We start from the raw sequence: 15556 nt of genomic DNA, 5'->3' as shown, positions 1-15556 counted from the left end.
ATATATATATTTCAGACTTTTCCTGGGGAATTTTTATGCAGTTTTCTGGAGAAAATGTGTTTTTTTTTTAATAGTACACTGTAATGCTGTGACCCAAACCTGCCCCTTGCCAAGAACACAGCCTTGAAAAATTGAGGTCAACACATATTCAGAACATGGTAACATGAGCGCAGTGATTGGTATTATTCTCTCTTTCCCTCTGTCTCTATGTTTGCACCTCTCTCTCTCTCTCTCTCTCTCTCTCTCTCTGTCTCTCTCTGTCTCTCTGTCTCTCTCTCTCTCTCTCTCTCTCTCTCTCTCATATAACTGGTACACCATATTCAACTGATCTGGTAAATATCCACTTTCCATTGTGTGTGTTTGTGTGTGTATGCATTTGGGTAAATGGCCAACCAATTCCTCTTTTTGCTTGAAGGGATTTGTGTTTGATCACTTTACTAACAACTAGCATTCAGAAATATCTTGCCTGATTTCAAGCCTCATTTTTACCTTTATGTGGAATGAATTTGTTTGAATTTTGCAATCTGCCATTTTAAATACCTATAGTTATTATAAGAGAGGGAAGAACATTTAATTTGAAAGGTATCTTTCAGTATTTGGAATCATTTCCTTTGAGACCTTTTGCTCCAACAAAACAGAGCTGAATGTTGCAGGTTCAGATGAAGAATGGATATTCAGTGAACTACAGATGCTTCTTTGTGAAACATTACCATGCATGACTAGGCCTATCTGTGTGTGGTCTCTTAAGGATGCTTAGAATAGTTGCTTCTTTCAATCATTTCTCTAGCTCAAGTCAGTTACTCTGAAAAGTTCCCCTTCTTCCTCTCTTGACTGGATTCGCTGCAATTTCAACACCTCTCCTACAGCTTCTTACAGCAAAGCCTTTCTTAATTGAGACCATCTTTGGTTGCTTACCTTTGAAAGACATTATGTCCTCATACATCTTCTTTATTTAAATTAAAATATATACCATTTTAATCAGCTGAGGAAAGGAAGAGTTTTAAGTTAGAGTTAGACTCTTTTTTGTCCATACATATTGCACTGCACTTGAATTATAAGTGAAAATTATAAGTGAAAATGATGATAAAATGTTTGTAGATTATGAAAGAGTTGGAAGACATACTTTGCTGATATTTCCTTTGGAAATATAAAGTATCAAAAGTTAGAGTGGAAAATGAGATGGATTGGAGGAAAATGTTAATTTATTCATAACCATTCCCTATTTTCTACAAGCATCATAGGATTAAGTACTTTCTTTAGTCTTGGCACTTATGTTGATTTCTGACTGAAACATTACCTTTCTATTTTTAATTTCATTATTTTTTAAGGAGTATTGTCTTTTGGGAATACAATTAGACTTTCCAAGACATCTGTCTGTCAAAAAGGATAATGGCTTTTCCAGTGCATATTCACCAAACAAGAATCGTAATCTCAGGCAGGACTTTAGGGGTTCCATGAAAACAACAGAAAGTCCTGGTCTCCTGGGCCTGGCAGTTTAAGAGATCTGGCCATCCAGCTGCCTTTAGAAGCAGATCTTCACACAGAAGTCAGCAATTATCTACTCAGCCCAGGTGACAGATGGTAGGAAAGCATTCTCCTAGGTCCTGGAGCTTGGCTTCTACATCTGTGAAGACATTTTTCATCAGGCTTCCTTTGCATATTCATAGTATGACAGGCTGCAGTGTTATCAAGTGGGCCAGACCCCTTCATCCCTGCCAGGCCTCTCTTCTCTCTCATTCTATGCACCTTCAATATCCTTCCACCAGACTCCAGTTAAATCAAACAAACAAATAGACTAAAAATGTTTTTAGACTCTCAATTAGCTGTGGAAGAATAATGCAATTCAGAAAGTCCCATAGGTCTAGGAAAAAACAATCCAGTACATACTTAAGTAATCAAAATCGACTTTAGCTTGAGTTACCAATGAAGAAATATTCCATTTATATTATTTCATGCTAATTTCCCTCAGAAAGTCTAAGATCCTTCAGCCCAAACAAAGATTAATTTTATTGACATGGTAGTCCTGAATAGCTGGATAATAAATATTTGCCAAATAAATGGATAATTTGAGCAATTAATAGAGTAATTGACTGAAAAGACAGCATTAACATGCTCCAGAGAACAGAGGGTTTCATGGACAATTTTAATTGATGAGGTCCCACTAGACCCTTAAGACAGAAAGTAGTGTTTAGGGAAATTCTTTTATTTCACCTGAAAGATTTCTTTAGCACCACCAATATCTGCCAACTCAGTCTCCATATTTGCCTAAATTCCAAGTTTTCTTACAAACCACGACCTGGAAGAGTTCTCTTCCAAGGGTCTCAGAACAGCACCTTTCTTGATCTGCTCCTTGGCAGGCCCCTAATCCTAAAGAATTTCTCACCTTGAAAGTTTTGAACTGAGCCCCAGCCAGTACAAGACATTACCTTGTCTTTTGATATTATCTAATCTTAGCCTCCATATCTGAGGCTACAGTCTTACCTTATGAAAATTAGTCTTTATTGTTCACATGATTGGATGGGAAAATGATTGGAATACTGGTATAGCACAATTAAGAGTGTGTCTGTGAGAGTATTTCCTGAGATCATAGACACCAAAGACAGCTAACTGAGGGAGAGACCTGTCCTAAATGTGGGAGGCACCATCCAATATGCTGAGGGCCTGGAAGGAACAAAGGGAAAGGAGGAACTAGCCTGTTCAGCCACTCGGGATCTCTATCCTCCTAGCTACCATGTGGTGCCTTCTTACACCAGGATTTTGCTTTGAAATTTCTGCCTAGTCATGAGCTGAAAGCAATGGAATCAGATTACTATGGGATAAAACCATAAATCAAAATGAACATCTCATTTAAATTGTTTTTCTTAAGTGCATCATCAGAGGGACAGAAAGTTGTATAACACACTTCACATATTCTTAAGCAGGCCTCATGGCCATACATTTCTAACCCTTCAATTTGTAAGGTTTAATGCACGATTTCTGACAATCATATATAACATAATATAAAGTACTACATACATACATATATGTGATACTATATTTTATCAAACAGAGCTATTTTTAAGGGTACATGAAAGTTAAATATAATTTTATTAAGTATATTTGTCCTAGTTTTTTTTACAAAGATTCCTTAAAATAAGTCTATGCACAAAATACCCTACACATTACAAGTCACAATCTCAAGATTAATGGAACCTGCTCTTATCCAGAGAACAAAGTTCTTGGGAAGGAGGCAGTTATGCATAATATCATAGGGAATGGACAGTATCTCCATAACTAGGTTACTTGTATTTCACAGCTTTCTAATAGGCATAATTTTGAGCCCCCCCCAAGAAAAACAGTATTTTATTTGCAATTTATTTTTGCTTAAAATATAGATATCTTTTAAATTTTTTAATATGTAAGACATGTATCAATAAAATTGTAATAAAAGAAAAATAATAAATTCTCTGAAAGTCTATCTAAAGTCTCACAACACACAGTTGTTTTGTGCCTAAGTGAGCGTCCTTTATGAAGTATTGATCAGGCATACCAGCCCCTCCTGATCTAATGAGAACACTGTGATGTATTTCTGAGACTTGGCAATTTCTATCTTTTGATTGTTTTGCCTGGTATGTGAGAGGGTGTGCTATGTTTGGTTACAAAACAATACAAAAAGTCTATTGTTTCACAGTTATATTCACTTTTAGTGATATTTAAGTATTAAACATTAAGCAGCCACAAAGATGATGACTTAGCCAATCTTTTGAAAGAGGGACAGGTATCATGAAGCATAATTCACTTAATAAATTCCTAAACAATGTGTATCTCAACTTGCTCTGCTGGGAACAGGTGGGTAGTGTGTTTTAACATAGAATGTAGGAAGCATTTTGATTGCTTTTAACAATACTAAAACATAAAAAATAAAAACAAAATAAGATGTGTGTCAGAAGCAAAGACATGACAGGTTAAAGAAATCGTCAATTTTATTTCTATGAACTTGAGTATTCCCACCCAGTGTGTAGATGTCAACTGGATAACTTTAGCAATTTTAATTATAACTATGGGAAGTATATTAAATCTGTCTCTCAATGTTTCTGTTGTTTTTAAGAATCCTCAGGGATGATTTATGCTTGAAACTCACTTTTTCCTGTTAGGCTTCTAGAGCTGTTTGTGGCATCTATGAAAATGTACCTTTCCAGTTGCTCCATTAAACATAGAATGTCCAGTCACAGGTCCAAATGGATGTGGCATTCCCCAGAAGTGAAAGAGTGATCCTTTGGCTAAGTTTCTAAAGGCAAGAGGGCAGTGGCAATAACTTGAGTTTAAAAAAGAGATCCTTGGCCTTGAAAGTCAAGTGACATTGTCAACAGGGAATCATTGAATATATTTAATATGATCAGATTTAGTTTAAAATGCAATACATCTCAGAAAATTTGTCTAAGCGGTTGTCAAAATTGTATTGCCTGTGCTAGATGTGTATGGGTATCTATATGTGCAGGTTCTCTTTTCTGATTCAGTTGGCAATCAAGCTTTTGAAAGCCTTTCTGTGAGCAGGAACTAGAACACACTATAGTACAATGTAGAACAGGCACAGCTTGCGAGACCAGGTTAATCATAACTCAATTCATTGGTATTTCTTTTGGACTCAAACCTGTTCTTTGAAATCATGCTATTGCTATGACCAGGTATGCTTTTAAATATGTTATGACGAAGGCTGCATGGACAAATATGGCATTCAATTTCATGAATCATCTGGGCTTGAGACATAAGGAACTAACAGGATAATTTATTTCAAGTGGTTGTCAACAATCCAACACAAATAGACTGACTTGGATAGTAGAGCTCTGTGGAGCTGATCAATTAACCAGAGTGCCAAAGTTCCACTGAGCTCCAGCTTCTGGGATGTTGTCTACTGCTAGAATATGCAAGGACGTCCTTCCTCTGAGATGTCAAAGCTAACTGTGTACTTACCCTAAAAAAGCCCCATGCTCTGATGGGCCCTACCCCTCTAATTGTGATTTCCAGGTGAGGTGCCAATCTTGCTGTACATAGACCCCTAATATCCTACCTCTGAAGCAAGTGTCCCTTTTTTTTCTAATTCTATAAAATTTAACATCAAGAACTGCATCTATAATTAGAATTCTCATTCTAAGATAAAGTTTATGTTTTCTTTAATGATATATCATAATTTTATTTACTAGTAATTAGCATTTACTATCTCCTTTTGAAGAAAGCTAATCTTCAGTCAAGATATAAAGAAATACATATATCTAGGTATGATTAGTATTTTCTCATTAAATGTCAACTGTTTCTAATAACTTTTTAATTTAACCTTGATTTCTTTTCCAATGCTAAGGGGAGAAACACCTTCAACTACTTTTTCATGAGGACAATTATTCAGGATATCTTAGTACATGCTCCTGTAAGAAGAACATGAAGAGAGTTAAATAGGCACTCACACTGACCTTGAGTAGTTTATGATCTAAGTAGAACATTATGATGCAGAAATATATCTTCAGGGAACACATTAGAGACCTTACATTACTTATGTGTTTAAATTATATGCAAGCAAAACGGTAACAATTTAATTCAGTGATGAAGTAGGGAAGAACTTCCTTTTAAGGGACAATATCAAAGATTAGCTTTAAGCTTAGGAAGACTGTTTGAAGAATAAGATGTTTTTAAGTGTCTTTCTAAAGGGAAATGAATTTTAGTGAATTGGGACTAGAATTATTTTAGATGTCTTGGTGGTGGTAATCAGATATATGAAGGATGTTGTTTGTGAATGAATTTGCCTAGAAAGCGTGTTAAGTTGGATAATGGCATATACGTATTCTATTTAATAAATCATAAAATAGAATGATTGAAGTTTGTGTCTGCTATAGCAGGCTTTCGTGGGCAAGCTAGCTTAGACAAGCTGATAAAGGAGATGCAGAATAGAGCTCAGCACACGAAAATAAGGGGAGCCATTAAGCTAGATAAAATTAATGAAAGGGAACAGCGATGCTCAACAACTAGGTCACACACACACTGAGAGGTCCGACTGGAGACTTTGTTCAAGGGAGCAGAGCCAGGAGAGTGGAGCAGAGAGATACGAGGAAGTGCTGGCCTATTTAAGGGGCATGGAGCCAAAGACCTCCTTATTAAGGTGGGGTAGGCTGCTCTTAATCTATCACAAGCCATGTTGCCTTTTAAAGTTACCTACTTTCAGAAGCTCTAAGTTTCAATTCTATATAATGATGTGGTCTTGGGGAAAAGGAAACTTAAGAAAAGGGTTTAGGGGTAGAAGAATCCAGAAATCCAGCCCCAAATGGTGGCTTCACAAAATAATTTAACATGATCAATTCCCTAACAATTAGTGTGGGTACATTTCGGGAGATTTACAACAGTGATATAAATAAAGTCCTGGCGATTGAGAGTTATAAATCCCACAAAGAAGTTTTTCATAACAATCTTATTTTAAAGTAAAAAAAAAAAAAAAAAATCTGGAAATGGGTGTGTGAATATGCTGAGTCATTCTCTTTTCTGATCCGGAAGTCAATATTGCAATTAGACCGCGCTGCACTTAACTTGCATCCTGTTCTTTGTGTTGCCGCTGCCGCAGTAGCACCCTTCTGGAGTTGGACACATCACAGTGTTCTGAACTCGCTCCACCTGGCCTTCTGCTCCCTGAGCAGTGCTATATACAGACGGAACCACTGACAAACATCAGCAATTATTCTACGTAGGCACTAAAACAAGGTTGGGTAAAGAGCTAAGCTTCACAGCTATTTTCTCAACAACTGGTTTACTTCTGTTCAAATACATCGTGTGTCCATTATTCCTCCAGCCTATCCAGATCAACTAAATTCAAAAAACATACATACATTCAAATGCTATTTCCTTTTCTATGAATCCTTCAAATTTACCTTCTCATATGAAACTCAGTTCAACCTTTCTTCTTTCACAAAGCTTTTCCTGAATATTTTATTTGAGTAATATAAATCCCTCTTCTGAACTCCCAAATTCATTCTATGTAAAAGTTTAAATTATATTCTGCTCAACAAACAGGTCACATGGGCCTTTAGTTAGGTACCTGAGCCTTGATCTTCTGTATCTCTTCTTTAACTGCAGCTACCCTTAAGGAGATTGGTTAATATAGTATTAATGTTCAGTGAGACCCATTCATATTTATTATCTCTCCACCCCAGCTTTTAGTAATTAGAATCCTCTTAACATGGATCCTGAGTCACACCAATATCATGGATAAAATGCTGTTCATGTCACTTCTTAAATCTACTGCCATTTCAGAAACAGCACGAAGTTTTCTGCCTGATGAAATGAGGCTGATAATTTCTGCTCCTCTTTCCTCTTTCACTGATTTCAGGAAAAATGCAGACTAAGAGCTGAAACTCTTTGAACTGTCTGGAAGAAAAAATCCCATTTAAATCCTCTGTATTATTAACCAAACTCTAAACTTGAAAGGCTTAGTTTTGCTTTTACACTTCAAATCCACCATGTTCCTGGGCAGTTTGAGCCTGACAAATCGTATTCCCACCCATCTCTCTCAACTGCTCCTGATCCTACTGAAGCTGAAGAGAATATGACAGGAGCAAGCTCAAGGAAGGAAATGGGGGGGGTGTGCTGTCAAGGGAAATCCAATATCTCAAATATACTAATACTTTAAAAAAAAACAAGTAAATGGTTAAAAGTGGAAAGGGATCGATGTACTCTACCTAGAATAAAATGATTACTAGTATACATATACATTATAGTATACATCTACATATTATTGCCAACTTTCATTGCAGACTGTTTCATTCCCTCATGGGACATCTTTAGAAAATGTATATACAAAACCTGTTTTCACTACCACTGGTTGCATTTTTCAGCTCTCTTCTCCACAGTGACACTCAATATCTTTGTTCTAATGTAGACTCACAATGCATCTAAATTATTTACACCTAAGTGAAGAAGTTGAATGAAATTATACAAATATATGGAAAAATTACTGGGGAAAATAAAATAAAACTGCATTAATTTGTTATAAAGTGATCATTACTGCTGATCCCAACAGCTAAAGAAAATCCCATCATTTTGTCTTGCTTTGCGCTATGAAATTAATGTCTTCTCTCTACTATGTAAAATTAGAATTGTATAGACAAGTGACAATGCCACTTACAAAGAAGAAAGTGGACCTTATGCCTGTCTTCATCTCCAGCCCACATACAGAGATATAAGCAGTCTCCCTGAAGTTTTACTCATGACAGAAGAAAAGACATAAAAGTTTGATGACAAAGTCATTTGGAGAAATTAACTTTGGTTAATTTATCTGACCTTGCTTTAAAGAGGTGCAGCTGTGCTGAGTCCACAGACAGCTTCAGCCAAGCAGTACTTGAGTAGTGGCGCTTTAGTAAATGCAGATGGGCTGTTATGATTGTTGTTTCTTTTTCTACATAGAATGGAGCTTCCCTATGTCTTACCTTTCCTTTACCCCAACATGGTTTATCCATTTACCTAGAAACACCATTGTTTTGCATTTTATGAATAGGAAAATGGAGACGATAAAACTAGTTCAGCAACAGATTACCCACCTGTAAAAGTTACAAAATTTCACTAATTTAGTTGTGAGTGTGAATAATTTAGAGAACTTTGATATCATAACTTATAATAAGATATGCAGACTTGGTAACTATCTCTGTTTCTCTTAGAATTTCTGGTGTGTTTGGTGTCCTTCATATGCAAATAAATATCGGGGGTGGGGTGGATAGCTTCAGGATGGTGGCTAGTCACCAGAAAGACCAAAGTATGCATTAGAAGATTGGAGATTTTTGTTGCACCCACCAGTCTTCAAGGGATTTGAGCTACATTTTGAGTTGGCTACTTATTCAATCAATTATTCCTGCATAAAGAGTTATAAAAGCTCAAATACTTGGGGTCATTGAGCTACCAGAAAGTTGAACCCTGAGAGGTTCGTGGCGGATGGTGTTTTCAGAGACAGACCATGAAAACAATGTTATCTCTTCCCACATAATTTGCCTTATGCACTTAATGTGGCTGTTCATCTGTATCTTTTGTACTATTCTTTATTATAAGCCATAAATGTAAATATTTCTCTGAGTTCTGTCAGCCACTCTAGCAAATTCATCAAGCCCCCAAAGAGGTCATGGTAACCTTGAATTATAGTCAGTTAATCAGAAGCACTGGTCAAAACCTAGAGTGGATTAGCACCTGATATATGGACAGTTTTGCATGACTGAGCCCTATAAACTGTATGATCTGATGCTACATACAGTGTAGACATTATTACAATTGAATTACTGGACTAAGTTGTGCTTAGTGGAAACATCCTTGGTATCTGAGGAAATCCTTTCTTGTACACCCCTGGGGTTGAGATGTTGAGTGGTTCAAAAGCAGAAAGGAACCCTTTGATTTTTCCTCTTATCACTAAAAATTGATGCCAAAGTGGGATATTGCCATAGATAGGAAGGGTATTTTTCTCTGCTTTCACCTACCACTCAACACAACATTTATCCCACCAGACAAATGCGATGTTTTTCACAGCAAGAAATTCTTCAGCAGAGAACAATCCTGTCCTACAATACAATCCAACTCTAACGCTATCTAAGTGGAGATGCTTTTAGTTCCTAAAGATTAGGGATTCCGTCATAAAATAATGTCCCCTGCCTCAGATCCAGTCACATGCTCCAGGTTGTGACCTGTTGCTATAAATCAGATTCATCTGGACTTAATGAGCTAAAGTAGATGATACTCAGGAAGCACTATGTTTACTGGTTTATTACAAAAAATATTATAAATTATACTGGTGAGGATCCAGATAAAGCAATGCACAGGGAAAGGCGTGTGAGGGGAGCTGCATGTCTTCTCTCATGTCACACTCTGCTTTTTCATACACTCAGCCTCTGGAAACTTTGCAAACCCATTCTTGAAAGGCTTCTGTAAAGGTTTCACTACAATTTATAGAAGAACCACATCTTCTTTATCCAGTCTCCAACTGATGGGCAAATGGGATTTTTCCAAGTTTTAGTTATTACAAACTGTGTCTCTATAAACATGGGTGCACATATATCACTGTGATATGATTCTTCTAATTCTTTTGGAAAGAAACTCAGCAGAGGGATAGCTGGGTCGAATGGGAACGATAAGCCTAGTTTTTTGAGGTATTTCCATATTGATTTCCATTGTGGTTGCACCAGTCTTCACTCCCACCAACAATGGAGAAGGATTCCTTTCTCCCTACAGCCCTGCAATACTACTCAGCCATAAAGAATGAGAAATTAGGGTCATTCACAGGAAAATGGATGCATATTGTGGATATACTCTTAAGTGAAATAAATAAGTCACACATGTGTAAATACCAAATAGTTTCTCTGGTGTGAAAAACTATAACTGTACATAAGATCCTAATGGTATAACTGACAATGTGAAATAGGAAGGAAAGTGCTAATGGTGTAGGGGAAGTGGGAAGGGTGGGGGAAAGGAAAGAAGGGAAAAGAAAAAAAATATGAGAAAATGAAAAAATGCAAATAAAGTTTTTGTAAATAGGGAAGGGAGGAGAGGTTTAAGGGAGGGCAGGGGTAAGGGGAAAAAATGAAAACCAAGACTTGTCATGTAAAGGTACAAGATTCCAATGATGAATGTAACTGTACTGTATACCTAAAAAAATACCAATAAACTCAATGAGAGAAAGAATGTTTCATTACATAGGCATAGTTAATTGCATCACTGGCATTGGCCACTTGACCTCTTATTCTACTCTATTGTCTGGAGTTTGAAGGTTAGGCCTAAAACTTCCAATTCTTCAATCACCTTGTGACTGAAGCTGCGTGTCCCTTTGTTAAAAGCCCAATAACAGTCATCTTGTTAACATACAAAAATCTTATTACTCTATTATAGCTTCATTTATCCTATAGTGTCTGACATAAAATCATAAACTCCTCTATTACAGAGGCCATGTATATATATATATATATATATATATATTCTATCACAATACCACAGAACAATATTGAAATAATAAAAATGGAATGGATTTCTACCACAAAATATTATGCTCTGATAGGTATTTCTATGTCATGATGCTAAGTACAGGCCAGGTGGGATATTTCTTACCCCACAACTTTCGATGGAAAGCATTTTTTTTCAAATTGCAGTCACATTCTAAATTCCAAATAACTGATAATCCTTTAATTACTTTTAAAACCACCTGTTGACGTTTCAGGCTATAAACATTTCATTGTTAATAAAGACAAATTCATTGATTGTCAGTTTTATAATAAACATGGCAAAAGACCCAGTGATAGAATGAATATTAGACAAAAAAAACAATGTATTCTCACCTTCATTAATGGAAGAAGAATTTAATAAGGTGCAAAGATTATATCCAAATTTAGTGCTTTAAAAATGCATGATGCAATCAAAGTATTACATCTCATTGATGCATGATTAGTTTTACATGAAGAAGTGATAATTGGGCTGAAAAGTAATGGCAATAGCAAATGATACATGTGCGATCTACGTAATGATGTAATAGAGACTTTCCATGCAGAGTAAGGTAACCAGACTTAGCAAACAAAAGCACAGAATGTATCTTTGCCTTAAGAGAGGAGAAATAGATATTATTTTCCTTATTCTTCCCAATAAATGCAGCTAAAAAACCTACTCATGGTATATAAAATAGTATTTAAAATTTTCTTTATTAAATAGAGACCTAAGAAGGGCCAGATATTTAGCTCAGTGGTTTCACTGCCTGCATTGGAAGAGCAAGGATCGGAGATCAATTCCCCATACCAGAGAGAGAGAGAGGAGAGAGAGAGAGAGAGAGAGAGAGAGAGAGAGAGAGAGAGACCTAAGGACCAATGGGACAACATGTGGTGAGTTCCTTTGTTTTTCCTTTTATCTCATACATTCCAGACTTGAAGCTAAAGAAGATACTAACCTAGAAATGCTGAAAAACACATACAGATGAAAATGCCCTAATAAAAGTCTGCTTTCCAGGCACAGAAACAAGAAAGAGGATAAGTAGATAAACAGAAAACCTTAGAAAATAACTTATGTACCACAGCCAAACATCACTGAAAAAAAAAAAAAAAGTCTACATCTTTATACCTACCCATACCAGTCAGGAAAAGGCTAAATAGGGATTTAGACTTCCACTTTGTCCCTAATTTCATGAGGTTGTCTTAACTGCCACAGTTGTGTTGGGGAGGGCCAAAGATGCATCCTGGACCTTCACACTTGAGCAGAAATGTGGTCACTTCTTACCTGACTGCGACTTGCCTTAGTACTCGCTGTATTCGTGTAGATGATGTGAAGACTGTGGCCCTCTGCCTCCACCCAGTAGTAACAAGCCTCCTCTCCATCTTTCCACTGGGGCTGTTGTTAGACAAAACTTTCTGGAGTCGGGATTGCCATTGTCACTGGATGATGACAAGGTCATTGCCCTCTATGATGTCATTGGAGATAAGATGGGTAGAAAAAATGGTCATCTTCATGAAGCAGTAACAAAGAATAAGGGGAAGACAAAGTTCATAGTACAGATGAACAAAGATTAACCGTTCTATTTTTTTCATAGTGAATTAACCAGAAACTACTTTAAGAGTAACCCCTGGACAGCTATTTTGACTTTGATATGGCAAGATGGTGGGAAGATCTAAAAATAAAGGTGAAAATCCAATGCAGCTTGATGATAGCTGGTAATCAGACAAGAATCTTGGTTCAGTCTTAAATTACCAAAAGAAATTAAAATCCTAATGTATATTTAACTGTTAATGTAGAGAGGGAAAGTTCAATAGAAACAGAAAACAACTTTTTATAGAGGGCAACTAAATCAATATCCATAGTTGACCTAAAAACAGCTTCCAAAAAGCATTCAAACTCAGCAATTGTTTACAATTTAAAGCAGTAATGGGCAGGCACCACAATTTTCCGCCTATTTTGGATGGCAATGAAAAGACGGTAGAAACCTTGGAACTGCATTTGAATCTGGCAATGAGTAGGTGACAAATCTTCACCTCCTGGAGAACTGTTGCAAATGTCAGCTAAAACAAAAGATATGAGTAAGATTCTAAGTCTCATAATAAATGTTTCTTTTGAAAATCATCCTTCACACTAAGAACCAGGAAGATCTTAAAATGAATGGCAAAAGATAATCTGTAAATACAAACACTGAGAAGATAGAGAGGTTAGAGTTAATTAACAAAGATTATAAAACAGCTACGACAAAAAGTGGTTCAGTGTGTAAGGAGGAGAACACTGAAACAAATGGAAAATTAGTAGGGCCTTAGTAAGAAAAGTCTTACTTAACCAGAAGTTACCGAAAAGAACCAAATAAAAGTTGAATTAGAATTGCATACAAATAGTGACATAAAGTTTGGTGGATGGAATCAGTGACAGAATGGAGAAAACAGAGAGAAAAAAAGAAATTCCTAAGTCTTAATGACAAAGAGATATTAAAATTAAGCTTCAAAAGTAGATGTGGGAAAGATGGCTTGCTTTTATAGCCCTAGTTACTACTCAAGTATCACTTGAGTTCAGCTATTTGACTTTACCCTGAATAATATAGGAAGAATAAATTTGTCTCAGAACAAAGAAAGAAAAAGAAAAAGGAAAACAAAATTGCTGAAAGCTGAAAATTTAAAAAAAATCTTGAAAGCATTAACATAAAAATAGACATTTTATTTATAAGAAAGAAATGCATTGATAGTGCAAAGCAAGATAAAATGAAAAACAAAAACTGTTAAATTCGATTATTTTAGATATTCAAAACACTAATAAATATTGAAAGTAAGCTCAAAGCATTCTTAGGTATGGAAAAACAAAGAATTAATTTCCAGCAAATATAGATTAAGAGATATATGTACAGGGAAATTCCTAAAGAAAGAGAAAATGGTTAAAGAAGGAAAATGGATTGTCTAGAAGAATAATGACCAAGTTAACAAAAAAAGGATATATGTAACAGGATATCTCTTATTTTCTTAAGTTTTATAAGATATGTCAGATATTTGAAGAAAATATAATATTGTGTGGTTTAGGTCTAAATATCTGCAGTGCAGAAATTTTAATTTGCAATTTTAAATCATGGTGGGTAAAGAGACATAAAGCAAGTTGAGATTTCTATACTCATTTAAACTAGACTATGATAAGTGGTGCTTATATAATACAATATCTAAATCAAGCACTGAAACAGCAGTGGAAAGAAATATGACATATCCTCAAACACAACAGTAAAACAAGATAAAAGTGAAAAATGTTCAAGTGATCTGCCTCAAATCAAAAAAACCTCAGAGAAAATAAAGCAAAACAAAAAGAAGAAACTAAGATAACAAACAGATGACAAAAAATACACTACCAGACTTAACCCATATTATATGTTATATTAAATTAATGTGTAATAAACATACCAATTCAAATGTAGAGATTGATGGAGTAAATTTTAAAAATATAACCTAACTATGTGTTGCCCAACAACAACAAAAAAAATCACTTCAATTATAATTATTTAGATAGGCTGAATATAAGTAATGGGCAAGGATACATTATAAAAAGTTCAATCAAAGACCAATAGTATAGCTATTTTCATACAAGATAAAATAGATTTCAGATCAATGATCAAATGATAAAAATGTTAGTATAACAAAAAATTATAGCAATTATATATTTTATACACCAAATAATGCAACTGCCAAATGTGAAGCAAAACTAATAGAATTGAAAAAATAAATGTATAAACTCATAATCAACATTCCTATTTAACTGATAAAAACAATTATTCAAAAAATAAATAAAAATAAAGTTAAAAACTCAACACCATTAACAACAGATTATATTGCATATTTATAGAACATATTATAATGGCAAAATAATCATTCTTAAGTATTCATAGAACATATATCAAGGTAGAATATCATCTGAGTTATTAAAAGAAAATAAAAAAGAATTTAAATGGAGTTCTCTTATCACTGTGAAATCAAAGCAGAAATAAAGCATGAGAATTATTACTGGAAAAATTTCAAAGAGTTGGAAACTAAATAGTCCATAGATCAAAGAAGAAATGGAAAATGAAAAAAAAAACTCAACAATTTCTTGGCTGAAAATAAATGAAAAAAAAAGCCATATCAAAGTTTATGAGATACAACTGAAGAAGTTCTGAGAAGAAAAATGTTATTACTAAGTGTATATTTTTGGAAAGAGAAAAGATAGCAAAGCAGCAATTTTCAAGTTATAACCTCAAAAAAATCTAGAAAAATAGAGCAAGCTAAATAAAAAGCAAACAAAAAAGAAATGCAAAGGTAAGATTAGAAATAAATAAACTTAAACTAAACTAAAAGAAAATTAGCTGAACAAAGCTTTGTTTTTAAAAATAAAATTAACATGTCACTAGCAAAGCTAAGAAGAAAAAAGATGGAAGACAAAAATTACCAATAGCAGATGTTAAATTATACATTTTTAGAAACACTGCAACATCAAATTGTAGTAGGAACACTACACCCAACTCTCGCATATAAGTTGACAATTTAAACAAATACAACTTCTGTTTGATAAATACAAACTACCACAGCATTCACTATGGGAAATA

At 34.9% G+C, this 15556-nt stretch overlaps 1 long non-coding RNA gene across 1 annotated transcript in view; it reads right to left on the bottom strand.

Moving 5' to 3' along the window:
• The window catches only part of LOC104871917, a 59480-nt gene extending 47073 nt beyond the window's left edge, over positions 1 to 12407 (bottom strand). Inside the window, exon 1 of the long non-coding RNA XR_782997.1 lies at positions 12244 to 12407. This is a non-coding gene — a long non-coding RNA (uncharacterized LOC104871917). The remainder of the gene's footprint in view (positions 1 to 12243) is intronic.
• Between the last annotated feature and the right edge of the window lie 3149 nt (positions 12408 to 15556).

This window comes from Fukomys damarensis, unplaced genomic scaffold (genome assembly GCF_012274545.1).
Source record: "Fukomys damarensis isolate Sample0158 unplaced genomic scaffold, DMR_v1.0_HiC HiC_scaffold_30, whole genome shotgun sequence".
Classification (NCBI taxonomy): Eukaryota; Metazoa; Chordata; class Mammalia; order Rodentia; family Bathyergidae; genus Fukomys; species Fukomys damarensis.
Note: the sequence above shows the minus strand (reverse complement) of the source record. Positions and strands in the feature narration are given on the sequence as shown.